Source organism: Ictalurus furcatus, chromosome 6 (genome assembly GCF_023375685.1).
Source record: "Ictalurus furcatus strain D&B chromosome 6, Billie_1.0, whole genome shotgun sequence".
In the NCBI taxonomy this organism is placed as follows: Eukaryota; Metazoa; Chordata; class Actinopteri; order Siluriformes; family Ictaluridae; genus Ictalurus; species Ictalurus furcatus.
The window spans coordinates 9790701-9814464 of NC_071260.1; the positions used below are offsets into that span (position 1 = coordinate 9790701).

The 23764-nt window shown below is 38.8% G+C and overlaps 1 protein-coding gene across 3 annotated transcripts in view; it reads left to right on the top strand.

Annotated features, from left to right (window-relative positions):
* The first annotated feature begins 329 nt into the window (after positions 1–329).
* Positions 330–23764, top strand: part of lypd6b (LY6/PLAUR domain containing 6B) — a 33688-nt gene continuing 10253 nt past the window's right edge. For all 3 annotated transcript variants that reach the window (XM_053626467.1, XM_053626468.1, XM_053626469.1), the window contains exon 1: positions 330–787. The gene's annotated coding sequence lies outside the window, so the exon portion shown is untranslated. The remainder of the gene's footprint in view (positions 788–23764) is intronic.

Sequence of the window (23764 nt, forward strand, 5' to 3'; positions counted from 1 at the left end):
TCAATATGGACACGTGGTGTGATGGATCACAGATCCATTTTGTTCCAGTAGACTTTGTTATAAATATGTCTCATAATGTGTGTGTTTCTTGTTGCAAGTTGTTGTGCTGATAAGTAAAAATGGCTTGAGTAAACAAGCACAGAACGGAAGGAAACTCCGACTCAGTGTACAGACGTCCATGTTACATCATTTCTGACGGTGCTTCTATGAGAAATCAGTGATTAACAGTGATGACTTTTTTATATTATGTCCACTGAGGACTGATGATTTGTGTGACACTCCTCTGTGCTCTGTCATGTTGATTTTATTTCAAAGGCATAAAAACTAGGAAGTGTTCTGATGAATGCTAAAGTGCACAGGAGGAGACCGTGGTTTGTATTATGTATAACTGCATGTTGCAGAAGGAAACTTCAGAAGGAAAAAATAAACTATCTAAACTTTACTAAAGTGTCATTTTGTTACAGTATATCACAATCACGTGACGCCCTCACCGATTATTAAACCACGCCCACATCATAGCATCTCTATCTTGTTTTGATTTGACCACGCCCTCTTTGTACATGACTTTGTACATGCTTTGATTTGACCACACCCCTTGTGTATTCGCCCCGCCTCCATAGATAGAATTTCATGATTCTATCTAGCTCTCATTCTGTTTTAGGTTTGCTTTGGTTTCGTCTTTGGATTTTATTATTTTTATTTTTTAATTCAGAAAACATACAGGGAGACGCTTGAAGTTTTCAGTCGCACCACAAAAGCTCCATTAAGTCAGGCATCCGTCTCCAAGGTAGGTTTATTTTATGCTCTTTCGTTTTAAACGGTGAGCAACTAAGATGTGAGAGTGTGTTTAGTAAATCCGGGTTGTTTATAGCCGAAAAGCACGCGCGTGAGCTTTTAACGTTAACAAGCAGCAGGTAAACAGGAAACTGTTACTGTGATGCGCTCGTGTCGCCGGATTTATTCCGTTATCTATTTATTTGTGGGTTACCGTGGATTTCTGGAATGAAGGAAGAGAACGTTAACGAATTAATATCACGTTTAAACGATTTAATGTTAAAGTGAATTGTTTTTTTTTTTTTGTTTTAAAGCATTGTAAGGCTTTGAAATAAAAGCGTCCATTCAGTTGAATGCCTCCTTCCACAGCCTAGTATGACAGAACAGGGTCATGTGGGGACCGTGAGTGTGTGTCCTCACAAGAGGGTCTCCATGAGGAGAACTGCAGCTTTTATTAAACAAACAAAAACAACAACAAAAATTCATTTTGGTTAATGAGGTTAAGGTTAGTGATGGCACTGTTTGTCAACAGTAGGTCCTCATTCGGATAAGACGTGCGTGCCCGTGCGTGTGTGTCCTCACAAGAGTGTCCACAAATAGAACTGGTTAGTTTACTGTTAGGTTTCGGTGTAGCATAGAACTGTAATAATTATGTCAACAGTAGGTCCTCATAAGTATAAGACAAACGTGTGTGTGTGTGTGTGTTCTACAAGAGTGTCTCCACAAATAGAACCGGTTAGTTTACTGTTAGGTTTAGGTGTAGCATAGAACTGTAATAATTATGTCAACAGTAGGTACTCATAAGTATAAGACAAACACGTGTGTGTGTGTCATGCTAAGACCAGTGTTACCAATACACACACACCCTTTAATTGTGGTCCGTAACATGACTGAAATGGTGTGTTAAAATTCCCAGAAAATCACAGAAAGCTCTAGCTGTCACACTACATCAAATTCAAAAATATTCAAATAAAAATTTGATTTGTCTCTCAAACACACACAGTAGGACTTGTAGTGAAAAGATTTTTTACGACTGTCCGTGACCTAAAATAGAATTTACTTACATAAACAGAACTTACTTGTATACAGTTAGAAAAGGGAAAAGTGTTTTTAAAAAATATATAATGCACGGATATAAAGGTGGGTGGCAGCAACAGTCTGACTATAATAAAGTGCAGATATGTGCATTACTGCAATCCATCATTCCCAACATCAGGACAGTGATTGATTTTTATGCACATGTTCGGGTTTTCTCGAGATACAATAACGATATTTAAATGTTTGATGTCTCTTTTTGCTGCTTCAAGTAATTCCTTTGGGTGTTCTACTTGTGAATGCACCTGCTTTTAAAAGCAGCTGTACAACAGGTGCACAGTGCAAATGGACAAGGACTAAAGATCCAAAATGGTCTGTGGGGTTAAGGGCTGTTCGCGTTGCTGTTTCACACCTAAAACTGATGATAATCAGTTATTCATTTGTGCAGTGATCAAATATATCTGATAACAGCTTTAAACTTGCCAACTTTAAAAGTTCAGAAATCCAGGAGGTTTTCCACACCTGTTTGCAAATTATTTCATGAAAAGAAATCCAGCAGAAATGTTTCCGATTCATGCACTTGTAACAAAATAACAACAGAACAAATGTGTTGATATGTTAAACATTTTGTGGTTAATAAAGATAAATAATGAATCATAATGGAAGCAGTGTTGACTGTGAATGTGTTTACATATACAAAATATTCTGATTAAAAACATATGAACAAACATGTTGATTACATGAAAACTACAGGAACATGTTGGAATAGTGATTCTTTAGTAACATTGCTACAAGTATTGAACCTTTATTAGTTTAATTATATTTGCATTAGTGAAGTAAAAAACTTTTTACTGACTGAGCAAGTTGATAAATGCCAATACTTTGTTTGTGTTTTGTTTCTTCTGATGTTAATTCAATGTTTCAGACATTAAACATACTGTATTTTAAATCCATCACACGATCTACCCATTATTGGTTAGTTGCAGGCAGAATACAGTTTGAAGTTCCTGGCTGATAATGTGACGTCTGCTCTCGAGTCGAATGATTTTGTTTTTAAAACTTCAAAAATCAAACAAGCGTGTTCATGGTGACATCAGGGCATGTTACACAAACCTAAATCAATTTGCTCAGATTTGTTTTAAACTCCGCCATCTTCAGAATAAGGCAAAGTTTTAGATGATGCTTTTGTTGCTGTATTTAGTAATGTCACACATGTTGCTCTTCAGACTTTCCCAAAATGCACTGTGGTCAAGGGGGTGTGGACATAAAAATATAATTTCAGTCAGTGTTATACAGGAGTCTAAAACTGTCTTTTACACTATATATATATATATTTTATGGATGAGGGGAAAAAAAGATTTTAAAATCTGACTAACAACAACTTTTGTTTATATTTTCAGTGAAAAGCCACAGAACTGTTCAGAGTTATAATAGTTATAATAGGTATTCTATAAAGAAGTTTGATTATAATCAAACTTCTTTATAGAAGTTTGATTATAATCAAACTTTGATTAAAATCAAACTTTGATTTTAAATGGTCAAACAATAATTATGTATTCAGTCCATACAGGATTTCAGAGTTTTCTTTTGTAAAAAAAAATGCTTGATTTTGCTGTAACTTTTTTAAAAATTGATAATGCAATTTGCAGAGTTTTCAGTGTTTTTTTTTTTGTTTTGTTTTTTTTGCGAAAAACTCCTTGAATTGGCAAAATTGCAATTTGTACAAAATCGAAGTGATGTTAGTTGGTAAATGAGCATAACTGATATAAGTAATATTTTAAGAATTTAGACAAAACATAAAAGCGAATGGTCTGAGTTTCCATTAAATGATGTTATGCAATTAAATCTGTGTTTTCTCCTCTCGCCATAGTCATTACAATTAAACATGGCAACAAACCTCCAAGATCTGATGAGTGTTGGCACGGTGATTTCAGTTGCACCCACCGCAATAGCCGTGGTAGTGTTTAATAGAAGGCGACGAGGGCACGTAATGCATGTAATCATGGAAAGGCAAGCCCCTTATACCTGGCAGCGGCCATGTATCCGGGATTTCTGGGAGATCATAGTCCGCAATGATTTTACAGAGGTCCTGTGGATTCAAAACTGCAGAATGACCTGCTTATCATTTGACAAGTTATGCACCAAAATAGGACCACTCGTAGCGCCTGCCGTATCATGCCCGAGGGAGCCAGTTCTGACCGAGAAGTGCATATCCATATCGCTCTTTATAAACTGGTTTCCTGTACAGAGTACAGGGTAGTAGCTGAGACCTTTGGTTTGAGCAAAACCACTGCCATGTCATGTGACCTAAATGCGAGAAATGTGTTTCCATTTCATCTTTTCGAAATATTGCTTTGTTGAGTTGTCTGAAAATGAACCTCATGTGAGCTTATAAACTTTTTTGCAGTATTTGAGAGTTTTTTTTGTTTTTTTTTTCGAAATTCATGCGTTTCCATTACCTGTTCTTCAGTTCGCAATTATGTTTTCGGTTCACTTGGTTTTGCCTTGCAGAGATTTCCAAACTGTTGCACAAGTAGGTGTTTATTCATTGCGCTGGAATTTCGAGAGCTTTGTTGGCACATTTGGTTTTAATTAAAATTATATTTTTGCACTATAGGTCTTGTAAAAGTATTTTTTATTAGAGGAACGATCAAATACTATTAATTCTTGATATGTTTTATTCATAGCTAATGAAGTGATTTTGGATTATTTACTGGGATGATAAAATTAACTATATATAACTTAGCTATAATGGAAAAGAAATACATGCTATAGAATTAAATGCATTTTATTTCTTATAATGCGGTGGTCTTAATGTTTCAGTATTAACACCAAGAGCAGTATGGGGGATTTTGGAGAACAGTTGATGTCCATCATCTCTATGCATGTACTTCTGTAAGCTTTTATTTGCTACCACAATGCTTTAAAAGTTATTAGAGCGGAACTTTACTGCAGTGATACAAGCTCTCAGTTTCTTTCACGTCATTTTGGCATTGGATCAACGGAAAAACCGTGTTCACGTGAGCAACAAATTAAGCCATAATTCACATTTATACCTACTAATACGTATGAGTCTACTAACGCAGCTAATGGACGCCAGAATTCTGTCACCGACATGATTTATTACACCAGTACTTCTCTACCTCCAGTATCGCCACCATAACCATGTACATCTCCTTCTCGAGATCTCCTTTTACCCGCTGTATCTCCCTCCATCAGTCATTTTTGCGAGTGATGAGAGGCGAAGCAGAGCGCCTCCTCTCCTCTTACCTCAGCTGTCAGTGTGGAGTCGCTCCGTGCCGTTTGGAGATCACAGGCGGCCTTGTTCGCTTTGAAGTTCCCCTATGCTTGTACAGATAGCTGGAGAGAGGGAGACTCAGATATGAGGTAACTTCCATTAGCCTGTCAGACTGCACTCTTGCTCTCCAAGCAATCCTCCGGTTCACATTCCCCCATCTCTAGCCGTGCAGCGCTGTAATAAGTGTAACTGTCATTGCCTGGGTGAGACGGAGCTAGAGGTGTTATGGTGTGAGCTCTAAGGTGTTGCGTTGTGTATTTAGACACTTGCATGTGTTGAGCACCTTTGCTCAATCAGAATCAGATTAAGAAGAGATGAAAAGTGAAGATTGCATACTGAGATGAAGGGATAATTAGAGTTGAGGAGTTTTTGCAACATTTTCTTTAGTGTAAAGCCTCAGCCAAGAGTAAAGTAAGGATATCATAATGTTTTAGATTAAATATGGCAGGATAATTGCTTTTATTAAGCCAGTGTTTTTGTCTCACATTGTCTTTGAACTATCAAAACCTAATTTGACCTTCAGTCATTTATCCTTGATCCTTGGTTTATTTGTCTATAGGGCGTCATTGACTTGTTTAATAATAGCAGTACAATATGGACCCTTAGAATAATCTTGCTACTCAATATTATAACAATTACTAAGGACTTTTAATGAAACAAATTGGATCAGACTTTGGATTGGATCAAGCTTTTCTTCCTTTTTTTCTTTCATGCTTTTGTGTCTTACTCAGACAAGGTCATTAACTGCATCTGCTCCAGCCAATTACTGAGGAATCTGAGGAATGGCCGCATACGGCCAATTAGCTTTATGACTCGTGCAACCGACTCTTGTTCGGACATTGGCCGCTTTGCATTGGTAGAAATGTCCTGCTGCTGAAAGTTCCAGGCAGACAGCTGGATGGAGAGGAAAGTATATATAGAGAAATATGGTGAGACCGTAGAGGTCCAGAGAGAATAGAAAGCTATAGATCTTTACCATATCAAAGTCCAGGAAGTAACCTCAGAACACTTTTGTCGTTCTTTTTTTTTTTTTTTAGCTGGAATTAAGAGTTTGAAAATAATGACCAGTTTCAGTGCCGTGTTCGGTTGATAGGATGATTTATAGTACTAAATGTCCTGGATGATCCCTGCTTTTTCCGTTTTGGCAGAAAGCAGCTCTGAATCTTTCCGAAGGTTATTTCCCTGCCTCCTGCTTGGATGATGCACACATACTTTTGCTAAGTAGATGTTTGGATCCCCGTTAAATAGAGGTTTGCCCCTCTCCTTGAAGTACCATGCACAATACCCAACCTCTCTGCTATTTACACTTATCAGAAAGTAGACTATCATTATACCAAGGCAAGAGCTCCTTTACTTGGCATGCCATGATGACATGATTTAGGAGCCACTGTATTTAGAGTTCGGAGATGGGTCACGCCGCAGGGTAATGTATCTGTCTCAGGAGTCTGTTTCTGAAATGCTGAGGTTTTGGAAAAGGGATAGGATGAGATGGCATGAGGCATTTTGTGAAAATGGTGCCATCTGTGCTACCACAAAATAGTTCTTCCCTTTCTTAAAGTGTTCTCCTTGAAACTTTATCCGAAAAAGAAAAAAGTGTAAGGGTTCTACAGCCTTTAATGCCAAATATATTTAATGTACCAATTTTACTTTTAACGGTGTAGGTCAATGTAGACCTTCACTCAGGCCTTTCAGCATGCCGTTTGGATCCAAGTCACCAGCTTTATGTCATACTTGTATCATAACATTGTGATATGGCACTCGGATAAGTAACTGGGAATCTGCACTTTGGTGTTGTTTCCATTACTAACTAAGCTGTACCATGATCTAATACCCAAGCTGAATTTAGTTATGTTCTTAAAAAAAATTAAATAGTGTTTTTACCACTTGCTTTTCAATAGACACACCACCTCCAACTTTTAAGGTAGTGTTATGTGCTACACTGACACATAGAGTCTGCCGAGCTACAGGTAGTCATGTGTTCCCTGGGTGACCACTTCCATCTTGGAATTATTTTTAATGAGGACATTCAGTTTAAAAAAGATCTCCGTTAATATATAAGCGAAATTTGAGTGATATTACTTGAAAAGGCAAAATACCAGCATTGTATTTAGGAGGCCATAGAGAGACGTGATTGCGTGTTTGTTCAAGGCCAGTGCCCCGGGCATATCAGTGCAGGTGATAACCTGTGACCCGAGCGACGGGGGAGGCTTGACCGTACAGATAAGCTCTGAGCCGAAACCACTGTCCAACCCATGAGTATCAATGTGTCACTAAATGGAACGACAGGGGTAGGTCAGTAACCCTCGGCCTTAGGGCTACAAATGGTCTGAAGACAATATGGGATGCTCTGGTCATTGATAAGCTGCACATCCTCTGTCTTATCTAAATCTGAGAAGGGGCTTAGACAGAGGCGGTTGTAGGGACTGTGGGAGCCCCAGGCAGAAAAACTAAATGTGCCATCTTGTTATTTTTTCTCTCTTTATTACCTAGTGCTAGCTTAAGCTTACTCAGTTAGTTAAACCATTGTTATATCACGTAGGCTACAACAGAAGGCCTTTGGCAAAGTGTTGACTTTTATACTATATGTGTATTTTAATAGACCAAGCCATCAAGACAATCTTTAAACCAAGCACCAGCTCCTAGCTAATAACTGACTTGCCAAACTGTTGATGATGATTTGTTGATTATATTGATATGCAGATTCTATTTCTGTTACTTACCACAGTTCTACTTCGTCTTTTACGCTTCTTCTTATTTTCTCTTTGGCTTCCATACAGGTAAGTTCTCTTCATTTTGTACAGCATGACAGTTAAAAATAAACTTGTACACATCCCACATGTTAGGGAGATTAGGCCCCCTTTAGGGGGGGTTCCTGCTGGTATGGAGATGAACATTACCCATCTTTTAAGTTTTAGGAGAGTGTTGCCCTTCTAGATTTGACATTTTCATGGACTTGGTGTCAGCTATCAAGTGGCCACCTCAAAACTTGGGGGTTCTAAGCAATTGCCTGCTTTCTCGGTCATTCAAATAATGCATCATCTTGGGTACACCTGGGCAAAAAGTGCAATAGTAGGATCTTATAGATACTAGCTTTATACAAGTGATAATTGATTATACGATACATTTCAGTGCCTTGGAATGGACTGGCACCATCCAAGGTGTATTCCCATCTGACTACCAGTGTTTCCAGGATAGGCTCCACATCCTCTGCCATGCTGATCATGAATGAATTAATATCTTACAATTATCAGCATACATAACGGAGGTAGGCAGACTTTTGTGACACTTATACAAACAGAATAGTGAAATTCTTTTCTTTCCATATTATTATCATGGACTTGAAAATATCATAACCTTTTTCAATTCTGGAGGTGGATGACTAATATCTATCCCAAGATAAGATCTGTCTATAGTCTGATTTGGCCATTTTGGAAATTGAATCGCACCTAACCTCTGGAGCCCATTGCTTCCTCCATCACATGCTGTTCGGCCCGGGAGTTATCAGAGCCCTGTGACAATCATCAACACTGCTGGCTCACATCCTATGATATGTGAGAAAGCATGAGAAGAATAAGGGCTTACTCTGCTCTCCCAGACAGGATAAACATTCAGGAATCTCTGTTGAATTACCTTGGCCGTTGTCCCGGGTGAGACAGCTAAAGGCTTTTATTTAATCTTAACTTGACAAGGCTACACAGGGATAGAACCCAATCTCTCATCATCTAGAGAGATTAGATCTGCGCAGCCCCAAATCAGCAAGCGACAAAAGCCCCGCCAGAAGTAATAGCCACTTGGGTCTGGGCTTTCTGCTTCATTTCGCGTCAACCAGGGCATTGTGGCCAGTTAATTAAAGAGACGGCCTCTTCCAGAAGACCTCTGGAAATTGATTGAGCGGGGTCCAGACTAAATGAAAATAATCAAACCCAAATTTCACCAAGTTACACACTCAATTAAACCTTTTTACTCCAGTGTGTAACAGTGAAGTGCTTTGCTTTATACTTTCATATTAGGTTTGTGGTGAGGTTTAATTATGTCATCACCAAGGTAGATGGAGGTTTCTGAAAACGCACAGCAAAATAATTAGAAAAGGGACCAGATATTAGAGCTTTCGTATTGGAACACAAAGAGCTTCTGTGTTGTTTAAAAGATCGTAGTTTTGGCAAAGTACGTTTCAATCATTCAGTATTTTGGATTTGTGAAAGGCTACACTACTCGGTCCCGCCAAGATTTTGCAGAAATGAATGAAAAATCAAGGAAACGCCGCAATATTCACAGGAGCTTGCAATTTTTCAAAATTACCACAGATTTTCCGCAGATTTGGGCCAAGACGTGCTATGTGACGTCATTACAACGCACATTCAGCCAAAGCCCCGTTCATTTCACGTGCATCGAACATGAGTACAGCTAAAAGTTCATGTTTACCAATAAACATCACTGCGAAAGACCGTGCAAAACTATTTTGTGCAATAGCGATTTCACCAGTTCAAGTAGTTTTCCGCAATAAAAGCACAAAAAAACTCTGCAAATTGCATCACAAATAAAAAAATGTAAAATGTTACATTTAAAATTTTTTTTATAATTTTAAAAGCCGCAGAAAATCAAGCATTTTTGGCCGTACCAATCACAAATAAACCTCTGCTAAATCCTGTACGGACTGACTAGTATTCAAGGAGTAGTTAAAATTCACAGTATATCCTAAAATAGTAGGATATTCCTGGGTCAGTGAATGATCCATGTTTTCAGCTCATAAAACACAAAGGAGATATCCACCTTGAAAAATAACGTTGTGTTATTGCCAAAAAAAACCCAAAATTGTCCACAGCTCAGTATATTTTTTTCATTCAATTAAATGCTGACATCTTGTATTTATTTGAAACAAATACAGGCTATTCTGTTTGAATGTCATGCCCAGTGACAAAAAAGTTTTTTTTATGTACTAGATGGACATTAGAGAGCAGGGTAGAGAGCATCTATCCGATAAGGTTTAGGTCTATTTGTCCCGTTTAAATGAAGTTGCTGCAAATCAATGCAAAGTTCTTTTGACAGATCATTATCCTATAATGAAACATTTTCTATCCTGATGGATATCCCATCCACAAGGCAGGAGGGCTCACTGAACGGTTTGACAAACTCAAAAATTATATAAATCATATGCTATTTCCTTCACAGTTGCCTGATCACAACTCAATTAATCACCTTTGGCAGATTTTGGAGCTGTGTTACAGTGCTCTCCATCACCATCATCAAAACACCAACATTTTCAATCAGCAGAACATGATATGATGTCAGTCAAAGGTGCTAATCTGCCAAGGACAAATCTGTCAGTGAAAATAATTGGTCGTACATGCCGGCCATGGACTTAGGAATTTGCTACGCTGGAACCTTTTTTGAAGAATCTAAATTGTGAGGGCCCGGTTCATCTTCTCAGCGCTGACGTTAGTGATACCTGAGCCTAGTTTCTCTTGGGGCCTCTTCTAGCCCTCTCCATGGCCTCTGTGGCAATGGACAAACTCATCTCTATTTCCCAGCCAAGTGAGCCACACAAAGGGAGGCCTTATTCTGAGATCGTGATCCTTCTGAACCCATGGGCCAGTGAACAGGAGGGCCTCTGAGAGACTGATGGCGGAGGAGGGGAGTGAACTCGAGGGTGTATAGGGTGTAATCAGTTGGCCAATTAAACAGACCTTGGTCTCTCACCCACATGTAATGAGAGAGCCAGTGAGTGAGGGGTTAGTTTCTTATAAGAAAGTGACAAAACTTGTGAGGTCTGCAGGCAGCCAGTGGCTTTAATCCAATCTCTTGCTATCATTTTGGTCATACTGTTGTATGACCACTCAGATTCTTATTGTCATTCTTATTGTTATAAAAGCTGACAACTGTGGGATTCATGCAGTGCTGTAGAGCTCTACTTGTTATTATAAATGAATAGATTATATCAGTCCATACAGGATTTTGCGAAGTTTTTTTCTGTGATTGTTGCAGCCAAAAATGCTTGAGTTTGTTGTGGCTTTTTTTCAAAGTTTGCGACGAGTTTTTTGTGCCTATTTGCAGAAAAATGCTTAAATTGGCGAAATTGCAATTGCACTAAATTGTTTTGCATGATGATGTTTGTTTGGTAAATGAGACCATGTTCGATGCATGTGAATCGAAGAGCAGAAAAAAATCTGTGGTAATTTTGAGAAATTGCAAATTCCTCCGAATATTGTGGCGTTTGCTTGATTTCACGTTAATTTCTGCAATTACAAAATCTTGGAGGGACTGACTATATACATTTTCTCACGCCCTTCTTGAAGTGTGCTCTTGTTCATGTCTGGCTGCACAGAGCTTTAAGGAACAGCTTAGCTTACAGCTAAGGTTGTTTATTTAGTACATGATAATAGACGAATGTTCAAGAAATGGTATGATCTTAATCAGCTTTGAGGTTTCATGTACCAACAAATATCCTGAACATGGCAAAGGCCATGCAAGAACTCCTAGTGCATGAAGTGAAATGTGAGAAATGTGTAATTTTACCAAAATGCTTGTTGGACTTTTTAAAACTCCATGGAAGAGGATCCGCTGGGAATTCTTCTGAAAGTTAACCCTTTTCCCGGTTCATCGCAGGGGCCCGAAAGTGTTGGATTATACTACCTTGAACTACGGCTGCACAATTAATTGAATATTGACCTTGATTATGATTTTGACTGCCCACGATTACATGAACATGATCGACTGCGATATTGATGTTAAAAGTTCGTCCTCCGCTCATAGAAACTCCGCTGCAGATCAAATCGTGCGCTTCCTAAACTTGCAGCCAATCACCATAGAGCGGCGCAGGTATGACGTCATTTTGTCACGCCAAAACCCGGAAACGAGTTAGCATTTTAGCCCTTCCAGTTCCATCCCAAAGTCAATGTTTTTTTGTTTTTTTAATGGGAGTTTGGTTAAAAGCCTAAAAAAGGTCTGTGGTGAACACAAGCTCAAAATATTTTCATGTTTTATTCTATAACATAAAATATGCCAGTAAAACCCCTCTCATGAGTTTTTTTTTTTTTTTTTTAATGCTTTTACGTGTATTGAAAAAGGCAATTGCTAACTGTCGCGTAATGAGGGTTTAGGAAGGATGGAAGTGCAAATCAGAACTTTATTGAAGAGTGGCAGACAAATCCAAAACGCGAGATAATAGCGTAGTCAAAAACAAGCAAAAGGTCAGGCGATCGGCAAACGGGCATAAACAAGGCTAAACCAGAATTAAACAACGAGGTCGAGAACAGGATCAAAACTATAAGACGTGAAACTTGAATTCAATTCAATTTCATTTGTATAGTGCTTTTTACAATGGACATTGTCTCAAAGCAGCTTTACAGAAATATATCAACATGGTATACAGATTTTAAAAGTGCGAATTTATGCCAATTGAGCAAGCCGGTGGCGACCGTGGCAAGGAAAAACTCCCTAAGATGTTAAGAGGAAGAAACCTTGAGAGGAACCAGACTCAGAAGGGAACCCATCCTCATCTGGGTAACAACAGATAGTGTGAAAAAGTTCATTATGGTTTTATATGAAGTCTGTTTGGCCTTAGAAGCAGCCGTAGTCCCAGCAATCTGGAATTGGAGTAGATGAGAGCTCCATCCAGAGGTAGGACATCCGAAACGGATCAGGCATGTCTGGAGAGCAGAAAGGATCAGGATCTCTAGTATCTCCATAACATCGTGTGTGGTTCGACAGAAGGAGAGGGGGAGAGAAAAGATTGTTAGGACTGTGCTTAGCATAACAGAAAGTCTAGTCATGGTAGGCTTGAGTAAAGAAATACGTTTTAAGCCTAGACTTAAACACTGAGACTGTGTCTGAGTCCCGAACACAAATTGGAAGACTGTTCCATAACTGTGGGGAGATAAGAGAAAGCTATAAGAGAAAGCTCTCCCCCCTGCTGTAGCCTTCGCTATTCAAGGTACCGTCAAATAGCCTGCATCTTTTGATCTAAGTAGGCGTGGCAGATCATAGAAAACCAAAAGGTCGCTTAGATACTGTGGCGCGAGGCTGTTTAGTGCTTTATAAGTTAATAATAGTATTTTATAATCAATACGAGATTTCACTGGGAGCCAATGCAGTGTTGATGAGATCGGGGTGATGTCGTCGTATCTTCTGGTTCTAGTTAGGACTCTAGCAGCTGCATTGAGCAAACTATGAGCAAAAGCTTGGTACACGGAAAACTCGCACAATACTTCGAACTGAATAATGAGACACGAGGGGTTTAAATGACCAACGTAATTAAGGGTGAACACAAAACAGCTGAGACTAATGATGACATATAAGGGAACAAACAATGACAATACAGGAGCGGAGACAGGACAAAAATCATAATAAATGCACATGTAGAAAGTAAACAAAGTCATTCACTAAAAGAGCGCATAGCGAGCTCCAGCACTTGCGCGAGGGGAAATCATGACACTGACATGTTGCTAAATGGGACTACCGACGTTGTCGGGGAGATTAAACGTCATCACACTGAGCAGGAAAAAACTTTTCAGATAAACTGGTTCAGGTATGCTATCTATAATAAAAAAAAAATGTATCCACAGAGTAAATCTGTATTATGGAAAATGTTTTAAATCAAGTTTGGAAAAGTTCTCGGGAGGTTGGTGATGGTGACGTTGAAATCGAGCGACAGGGGTTTAGTTCGTTTATAGCATACAGTTAGCTGTTTATTTCTGGCGATTGTATTTAGGCTTCAAACTTCATAAAAGTTGTGTTCATTTGTGAAAATGATCTTGATGGATAAAACGTGTTAGTATTGTAAACTTTTGTTGATCACAGAGATTATTTTTTGCAATAATCCAAAAGCCTGTGTGAAAATCCTATTGGGTTTTTGTCGAGGGAACCGGTGTGATGCTAACTTCCGGGTTTCGGTACAAAATGACGTCATCCCTGCACCTCTCTATTGTGTGATTTGGCTGCGTCTGTCCTCCTGTAAACACTGTTATTGCCTTTTCTGCATAGGACTAAATTGTTTTCATTTGGTTGCATATTGTTATATTTGATGCATATTTTCATTTGGTTGATAGCATTTTTATATTTACTTATCCTGTATTTTGGGTACAATTTTATTTATATTTTGTTTCTACGAGATGATGCACTTTAAGGACCAGTCTAATTTGATGCAAAGATTTGTATATTAGCGGGAATGTAGCACAACGTGGAGGTGAAAGCAGTGGTCAATTTATTTAAATGTGAAAGTGCAGTAAAAATATATTGTCCCTAAAATCAATGAATAATCGTGATAAATAATCGTGATCTCAATATTGATCAAAATAATCGTGATTATCATTTTGGCCAGAATCGTGCAGCCCTACCTTTAACTTAGCATTTAGGCTTAACTGCTCAGCCCTTTTACTCTCCTTTTTGAATACTAGTTGAATGCATCAGTATAGCATGGAGGTTCTTTTGACCAATTGTCTGGTTCAGTAAAAAAAAAAAAAAAAAAATTTTAAGTGCTATAATTTTTACTGCAACCATATATTTTATATAATCACTGATTTATCCAGTTTGCAACGCATCCACAGGAAGAAATGATGGGTGCTGTGATGTAAAAGCCATATTACAAACCAATTTGTAAGCCATTCTAAGTCCTGATATAATTTCTTGGTACAGTCAAAGATATACAACAGGGTTCTGCCTTAATCATAATTCAAAATGCCACCCTTGCCAAACATGCCTGAAGGGAGTAAAGCAATCAGGATTTTCCACCCTCAGCGTATATAGACGTACCAAGACATGATCACATAACAGCAAGGCTTTATGCTCACAAATTTTTTGCCACACAACAGTGTTGTATTTCCCCTGAAATGCCCCCAGGCAAGTGAAAAGGCAATTTTATGACCCTTAAATACACAGAGGTGGATCAAACAGGAAACAGTAGGCGTTTTATATAATAGTTTGTAAAGTTAAAGTTTTAGCTTTTAACAATAGGGTAGTATGACCAAGAATAAACAGTCTGTGAGCACAGAAAGTAAAGAGTACTTAAGACTTAAGCGTCACTTACAAAAGAGATTAAGTGGGGAAAACGGGGCAAAAATTAAATAGGATACCCATGTAAAAAGCATGAACAGTGTAGAACATATGCTTGAAGTTTCATAATAGATTTGTTTAAAAGCACTGTATTAACAAAATCAAGTTTCTGGCTTCCTAGTAATGTTTTTGTTCTTTCCTGCATACAATTTATGGCAAGAAGTTTCTGGACACCTGACCCTCATATATGGTTCTTCCCCAAACTGTTGTCTTCACAAAGTTGGAAGCACACATTTGTCAAAAATCTTTGTATGCTGTAGTGTTACAATTTCCCTTTACATTCCCTGTAAATTACCTGGAACAATTAAGCCCAGGAACTTTTTTCAAGGGACCATTTTGTTCCATCAGACCTTTGTCTGCGTATCCATCGTGGTTTAAAGTACCGTGAAGATTAGGCAAATTAGTCCGGTGATGTATGACTGCGTGCAACAAGCCCTTGGCGAGGATATGATGCCTCGAAGTATGCTACAGTCAAACTGATTATTGACACAAAGTAAGCTGATTTTAATTGTGTAATAATGTAAAATGCTTGCTCGACTCATAAAAAACGGGCATAGCAGGCACTGATTGGAACACAAACTTTTGAACAGTAACAAAAGAGTTTGCTACAACCAAACTGGTTGAGATTCAGCGCTCTCACTGCCGCGGCCCAGGTTCGATTCCCGGTTATGGAATGAAATGTATTTATTTTTTATTTTTGGATAAAGGTTCGTGTTTTAAAAACGGACAGTCTATTTTCTGAAATCTGATAACGACACTGCAGCACGAAGAAGCATGGAGGAGATTCAAGCTGTTCTGTTGATTGTGATGTATTGCTTTGGATTTTTAAAAAGGTAATTGAGGAAAAGCGCTGGAAAAGAAATGATTCGTGGTAGTAAAGCGAATTCAGAATGTTCGCAATGCTAGACTTAAAGTAAGCAAACAGATTTTATTAACTATTCCTGAGATGACTGAGACGAACGCGCGCACACACGAGCTTTTCTCTGCACTGTTTTTCTGTGTGAACAACGCCCAGCTCACTTAACCCACTTGATATTTTTCAGTATGCTTTTTCATCGTGGGTCGCCGTTTCCAGTTCCCGCAGACTTTTGAAAACGATGATTGAAAAAAAATGCTGTGTGCACTCTACCAATCAAAAATGCTGCATGCATTCAACCAATCAGCATGTTCAGCACCCAAGTCCCACTCCCCAAAGTTCCTGGCTTTTGAAAAAGAACCACCTCCCAAGTAGGGACTTTGCGAGGGCTAAATATTTTGCCCGGAACTTAATTTAGACCCTGGTACCTGTGGTGGAAACACACTGAGTACCTCCAAAAGTTCCTGGGGAAAGTTCCTGTGGTGGAAAAGCGGCATAAGAGGCCCAAACCTGTTCCAGCATGACAATGCCCCTGTACACAAAGCAAGCTCCATGAAGACAAGCTTGGTTTGGAAGAACTCGAGTATCCTGCAGTGAGCCGTGGCCTCAAGCCCAGTGAACACCTTTGGGATGAACTGGAACACCGATTCCAACCCAACATCAGTGTCTAACCTCACTAATGCTCTTGTAGCTGAATGAACACAAATCCCCAAGGCCACGCTCCAAAATCTAGTGGAAAGCCTTCCTATAGAATTGTGTGCTGTTACAGCAGCAAAAGGGGGAACAACATAAGATTTAATGCCTATGGTTTTGGAATGGGATGTTCAATACTTTGGTGTCTACCTACCTTTGGCCATTGTAGCTAAAAACAACTTGTGCCAGTAACGACAAAATAAGCATCATAAAAGTGCATGGCATGTCTACCCAAGCTACCTATGGTAAACAAAGCCAAGTTAGCAATACTTTAATACTAGTGAAAACCAATAGAAAGTTGAGTGTCAGCAAAAATACCCTTTTCTTCTCTGTAACTGAACCTTAAATGGTGTTTCACTGGACATAGAGCAATGCCATTATGTCCATTGTACTCTATGTAGTGAGTAAATATACAGATCAGGAAGCGTTTGGGGATTTAGCAGGTTTTTCATGACTCCGAGGTTGGTGGAAATTAAGAATTAAGCAGCAATAACCTAGCATACATCCCCAAATTCAACACAGGTATAGCTATAATACCACACACCTGACAATTATGAGCTGACTCAACTGCCTTGTATTTCTAGATGTGAAGTAGTAATTTATTTCATATTTATAAACTATAAATAGTATGTATGGTCTTTAGGGAAGTTGTACTAACAAATTACAAGATCATGTATTCACCTGAATTATGAGACCAGTTTTAAGAATGCTAATGTATCTAAAGCAAAATTTATCCCTAAAACTGTGTAAACGTACTTACAACATTTTTTTTAATTTCTCAGTTGCTGATGAAGCTGCTTCCTGTGTTACTTTATAACCATGTCTTTCTACTTAGGACTTTATATGTGTAATTTCTCATCAAGGTCTTGAAGAAAACTCGCCTTATCTAGAACAGTACAGGTCATCTTAAACTGCTCTCAGTGTAGCTGATGGTACAAGTACATTACCAAAGCTCCAATCATATCCTCAGCTGTACTGCTCATTCCAACAGAACCATAGGAGGTCTGGATTCTTGAGGCCTTCACAGCAGGGAACCTTCTGTAGATCCTAAATAGTTGTTGTTTTTTTTATTATTACTTTTGTATTGTCCTCAGGCTGTTGGTGCTTTACAAGCTGAGTGTCTGTCTCCTGACTTGGTCAGCGCTGACAAAAAGCAGAGAATAGTACCACTTAGAAATGGGTCGTAAAAGTGACACAAAAAGCCCTGTGGGTTAACATCCTTTTTCTTTGTAAAAGCTCTCACTGGTTGACATTAACAGAGAGAGGGAAAGAATTTAGTCATCTTATACTGGAAACCTATGGAAATCTACCACAGAATTCCAGACTTATAATCTGGTACTCTGGACAATTGTTTACAGCATATTACAATAGAATTAGTGCTTTTCTGGGTCGTTTTTAGTGCTTGGGTATGTATGTTAAGAATTATGGTTTGGCTAGTAACACACACCCACACATAACCACACACTACATCATACTGAATGATTAATTGCCTTCCCAGAGCCCTCAGTACTCAGGAAGATGTGGGTCTGCGTGACAACTCCTTACATCCTCTAGGATCAGAAATGCGATCTTGATCCCTCTCGCTGTCAGTAAGGGCTTCCCATAACAAGTGCACTTGAGTGACTGTTGAACCTCACACTCTTTGAGCTGATGAGCTGAGCATATCATGCAGGCAGGTGTGTTTCTCAGTCAAGCTCTTACGTTACACCAAGTCCCTTTATTTAAAAAAAAAAAAAAAAAAAAAGTTTTATGCAATAAAAGTATGGTGCTTAATGTACAGGGAACTTTTAAAGAAATAACTTCTTTATTGTAGGGATATGGTTTGCATTTTTGGTGTCTACCAGCTGACCAAAACCAGTGCAGGATAGCTGCAGGAGGAACAGGCAGAGCTACAACCAAACACAAGTGCTGGAGTAAGTGCTGATTATTATTATTATTAGAAGTTCTTTAAACACTGCTGTAGGGGTTTAACTAGTAATTTATGGAAGTAAACTATTGATTGTTTTTGGATTTGTTGACTAATCTTTGACTAACGGTTCATTTTCCTGTTTCAGTGTTGGTAAGAAATGAACAATCTAACAGATCACAGATCTAATGAATTGAACAGTATCACAAGAACCTTAAAAGTTTGTGTCTCTACCCAAAGAATAAAAGAGCTAAATATCGCACAAAGTCAAACTTCAAAGAAATGCAACTCCTCTTTTTAGTGTTCCCTCCAAAGCCACGCCTCAAACACACTCTCATGGGGCGTATCCCTAAACGCTAATTGATGCCTTCTCGATTCCTCAAAAATTCCTCAGTATAGCCTGTGACCCGGAAATTTCTTTCATCTCCCCATTCATATGCTTTGCCTCAAAAATGTCATAGTTTCAGCTTTCATACTAATACCGCCATCATGCTTGTCATGAATGAGATCACTAACTAGCAGAGTCTCAACAGTGTCCCAGAGTCTACTTTGAGTTTCACATTTAATATGACATTGCATGTAACTGGAAAATGGTGAGTGGTAAAAGAAGTACTTTCTCTTTTGTTTTTAGAAGCTAACAGATGTTTGTTCCTTATCTCATATGTTTGAGATCACTGATCCCGCTAGCCCCCCATTAAACGCCATTATAACTGCTCTAGCAGTAACATTGTCCCCCTGTGATGTAAGCAGAGTTGGACAACTCACAGGAATAATGAAAATACATCACCAACCAACTAACCACATCACTAATATTTCAGTATAATATATGTAACATGACAGTGGCTTAATGGTTAGCACGTTTGCCTCACACCTTGAGGGTTGGTGGTTTGATCCCCACCTCCGCCCTGTGTGCGTGGAGCTTGCATGTTCTCCCCATGGGGTTCCTCATGGTACTCCGGTTTCCTCCCCCAGTCCAAAGACATGTCTTGTAGGCTGATTGGCATTTCCAAATTGTCCGTAATGTGTGAATGGGTGTATGAGTGTGTTTGTGATTGTGCCCTGCGATGGATTGACACCCCTTCCAGGGTGTCCCCCACCCCGTGCCCCAAGACCTCTGGGATAGGCTCCAGGCTCCCCGCGACCCTATGTAGGATAAGCGGTATAGAAAATGGATGGATATTTAATGTGGTTCAAGGTGGACTTTTCCTTTAAGACCCTTTCTGTTTACATAGAACTTTAAAACGCCAAAATAGACTAAGGAAATATGTTTAAAAAATATGGCTAGTCAATAACAGTGTTAGTGTGTCAGTCAAGCCCTAGCGTCTGCCGTTGCCAGGTGAAACACATTTGTCTTTTTTCTTTTTTTTCCTGTATAACCAGGGCTATAGATTTCTAGCAAACAAAGCTGTAAATCCCTCAGTGGTGTCACTTACTTTGCTGTCAATGTGAACTAATACTCAGAATTTGCTGTCATCTCACAGAGGTTCAAAACAAGTTGACTTAGTCATAAGTGAGTGTTCTGTGTGTATAAAGTTACAACGTGTGTGGCCACAGGAAGACATTTATTGTTAAATAGCACTGAAGTGAATTTTTCACAGCATAGCGTATTGGTTTTAACGCCCGCCCCCCTAATCTTCTTCATCCTGTCTCTGGCAGAGTTATATTTATGCGTGGAATTTTCACATAGTTAATCATAAGTTCAACCTGAATTGAGTGAACAGCCACAGCCATCCAACAGCGACATCGCCGCTGCTGTAAACTATAGTTAAGCCTTCAGCTCGTGAATGAATTACACCATGTGACATCAGGGACATGAATATTTCCACCAAGGATCAACGTTTGCTCAGGATGTCTCAATTTCCCTCCTCGCTTTGTTCTCTAAAGACCTGTTCTGAATAATTGCTTACAGGGTCATAACCTTAGTTAGGACTTGCTATCGCTAACAGGTTGTACAAGCAAACATTGTTCATCTTGTAAGTATGTTTTACTTTTTTTTTTTTGGTGCTTACATAACGTTGAAAGTCCTTGCAGCAGTGATCGAACAAGCAAAAGCTACCTATAAATTACATTACAAGGCTGAGGGATTAAACCCTGGTATGTAGGATGTGGTTTCAGACCCAACAGAGGGATTAAGATAAGCACTTCAGTTCAGGAAACAGTATAGCTGAGGATTCTGTGCTCTCTAAATGAAGTGTGTTCTTGAGACTTGTACCACAGCACTGCTGAATTCTCAAAACTGATTAATCAGAAGGTGTTGATTAATTTTCTGTAAAAACACGACTCTAACAGTAGTGCAGTGCTGCAAGGTTTAGTAGTGCAAGTGCTTGATTACTCCAGGAAACACTAAAATGCCAAGTTGTGTATTTTAAGTGAATGTTTGTTTTATAAACTGTAGGCATGTGCAATTAATCTGTCCACAGCTACAGAGTCCTTTTAAGTCATTAAATTGCATTTGTATGCTATCACCAGTTCATTTCCCCATAGATGAGGTTTGGAGCAGTGGTGGCTTGACAGTTAAGGCTCTGGGTTACTGATTGGAAGGTCGGGGGTTCAAGCCCCGGTGTTGCCAAGCTGCCACTGTTGGGCCCTTGAACAAGGCCCTTAAACCTCCAGGGGTGCTGTGTTATGGCTGAACCTGCACTCTGACCCCGGCTTCCTAACAAGCTGGGATATGCAAAGAAAAGAATTTCACTCTGCTGTAATGTATATGTGACCAATCAAGACTCATGTTTATTATTATTATTATTATTATTATGAAAAATGTGTAATGCATGCTATCAAAACTGTTTTGTGTGTAAGTATTTTAAGTGAACATCTATTATAAGGATGCGTCATCAATCAGCCTAGGAATTTTTATTTATTTTTTTTTTATTGTCATGGCTTATTTGAGAATAGAAACTCATATTTACAAGTGTCGACTTAAAGGAAAAAGAAGACCTTTGATCAACATCCTCTGCCTGAGGCTAGTAGAAGTGAACCCAATATTTTTGGTGTATTATCCAGTCCATACAGGATTTCATGGTGTTCTATTGGGATTGTTGCAGCCAAAAATGCTTGATTTTTTTTTTCAGTGGATTTTTTCAAAATTTGCGATACAATGTGTGGAATTTTTTTGTTTTTTTTTGTGGGAAAAGTACTTGAATTGGCAAAATTGCATTTGCACAAAATTGTTATGCACATTCTTTCACAGTTGTAAATGAGACCTTTTAACTGTACTCGTGTTTGATGCATGGGAATCGAAGGCGGCTTTGGCTGAATGCGCGTTGTGATGATGTACCTTCACACTATCCGTTGTTACCCAGTTGAGGATGGGTTCCCTCAAGGTTTCTTCCCCATATCATCTTAGGGAGTTTTTCCTCGCCACCGGCTTGCTCATTAGGGATAAATTCACACATTTAAAATCTGTATCCTGTGTTTTATATGTTTCTGTAAAGCTGCTTTTATACAATGTCCACTGTTAAAAGCACTGAAAGGAAATTCTCTTATATCATTTACTCTCTTATATTATGAACTGCTATCAAATACCTATAATGAATGTATTCATTTAATTACCTCTTTGAATAAGCTGATCAACTGCTATCCTTGATTATAGCTATATCCTTGAAATACACAAGTATTTCCGTGTCAACATGACACAGGACTTATTTTGTATTATGACTATGTGCTGTGTGTTTTGTTTAAATCTGTCTGACGCCTGGACCAGTAGAAACCGTCCACACACTGCTTGTTATCAATGTGTATAAATACTCTTGGTTTGCATGAATAAACTCGGATGTCTATTTCAGCATGCATGTGTCTGAACGTGTGCGTTCACTTAGGCTCCCCAGATCGATCTGAAACGCTCTGAGGTAAATCACACTTTCTAGCTCATAGCAGCACAGAACTGAAAGTTAATAGAAGTAATTGTAGAACAGGCTGGAAGGCATGATGGAAGATCTGACAGGCATAATCTGAGATTTCTGGGATACATGGAAATCTAACAAGCACTATACAAATAAAATTGAATTGAACTGAATTGAATGTCACATGGCACGTTGTGATGTCACAAATCTGCGGTAATTTTGAACAGTTGCAAGCTCCTCCAAATATTGAGGTGTTTCTTTAATTTCTGCGATTGCTAAATCCCGGAGGGACTGTATTATGAGAATTTAATAGTAAATGCATATTTAAAAAGGAAACAATTTGCCTTCATTTTATCAATATGGTGTAGAAATTTTCTCTGATTTTAACGTACAGTGGGATCCAAAAGTCTGAGACCACATTGAAAATCTGGGATTTTTTTATTTTATTTTATTTAAAATTAGCAATAAACAGATGGTTTTAAAACAAAGAAAGATTTAAAACAAAGAAAGTACACGTTCAATATCTTGAATGTTTAATATTCAATATTCCGCATTATTTCCAGAACCCTATTTAAATGTAAGCAAATGTGTGATATTGATCGTCTTAACTGCTTTGTACAAAGGGTCAGATTTTCCTCATGTTCAGACGACACTCCAATGAGGTTTTGATCTAAAATGGATCATACGGATTTGCACAAACTTGTGGAGTCCATGCCAGCTTGAGTGCACACAGTCAATACAGCAAAAAGGGGACAAACCATATAAGATTCTAGTTTTCACTCAAGTTATTGTCAATAATATCATCAGGTGCAAGTTTTGTTTTTTTTGTTTTTTTTGGAAAAAGCTAGTTTTTTTGAATTGGCAACCTGACAAATCAGTAATCACTCATGTGGGGTGTAACAGCATGAACACAAAGCACTTGCCATGTGGTGTGTGAAGTGTGCAGCCAGGTGCTCGCTCCTAAAACAAGGTCTCCGGAGCTGGAAGGCCGTTAAACCTTCCAAACACAGACCCCTCCTGCTGGGAGTGTGCTTAGAAGCGGTTGTAATCCTGGCTGCCTTCTTCCTCAGCCGTCATGGGAAACCGGCATCCCATAACCTTCAGGGAATCCTGGGAAAACTGCTAAATTACTTCCTGATTTCTGTTTGAGGAATGGAATGTTGTCTAGGTGTTCGTCGTAGCAAGACGGTCATTATCTTAAATAGAGCAGATTAGCAATTTGCTCTAGGGTGGTGTGACCCAAAACAGAGTTACTATTAACATCTGAAAGTCGATTCTTCTTCCAACAGTACATCCTGAAGTGTTTTATTCCC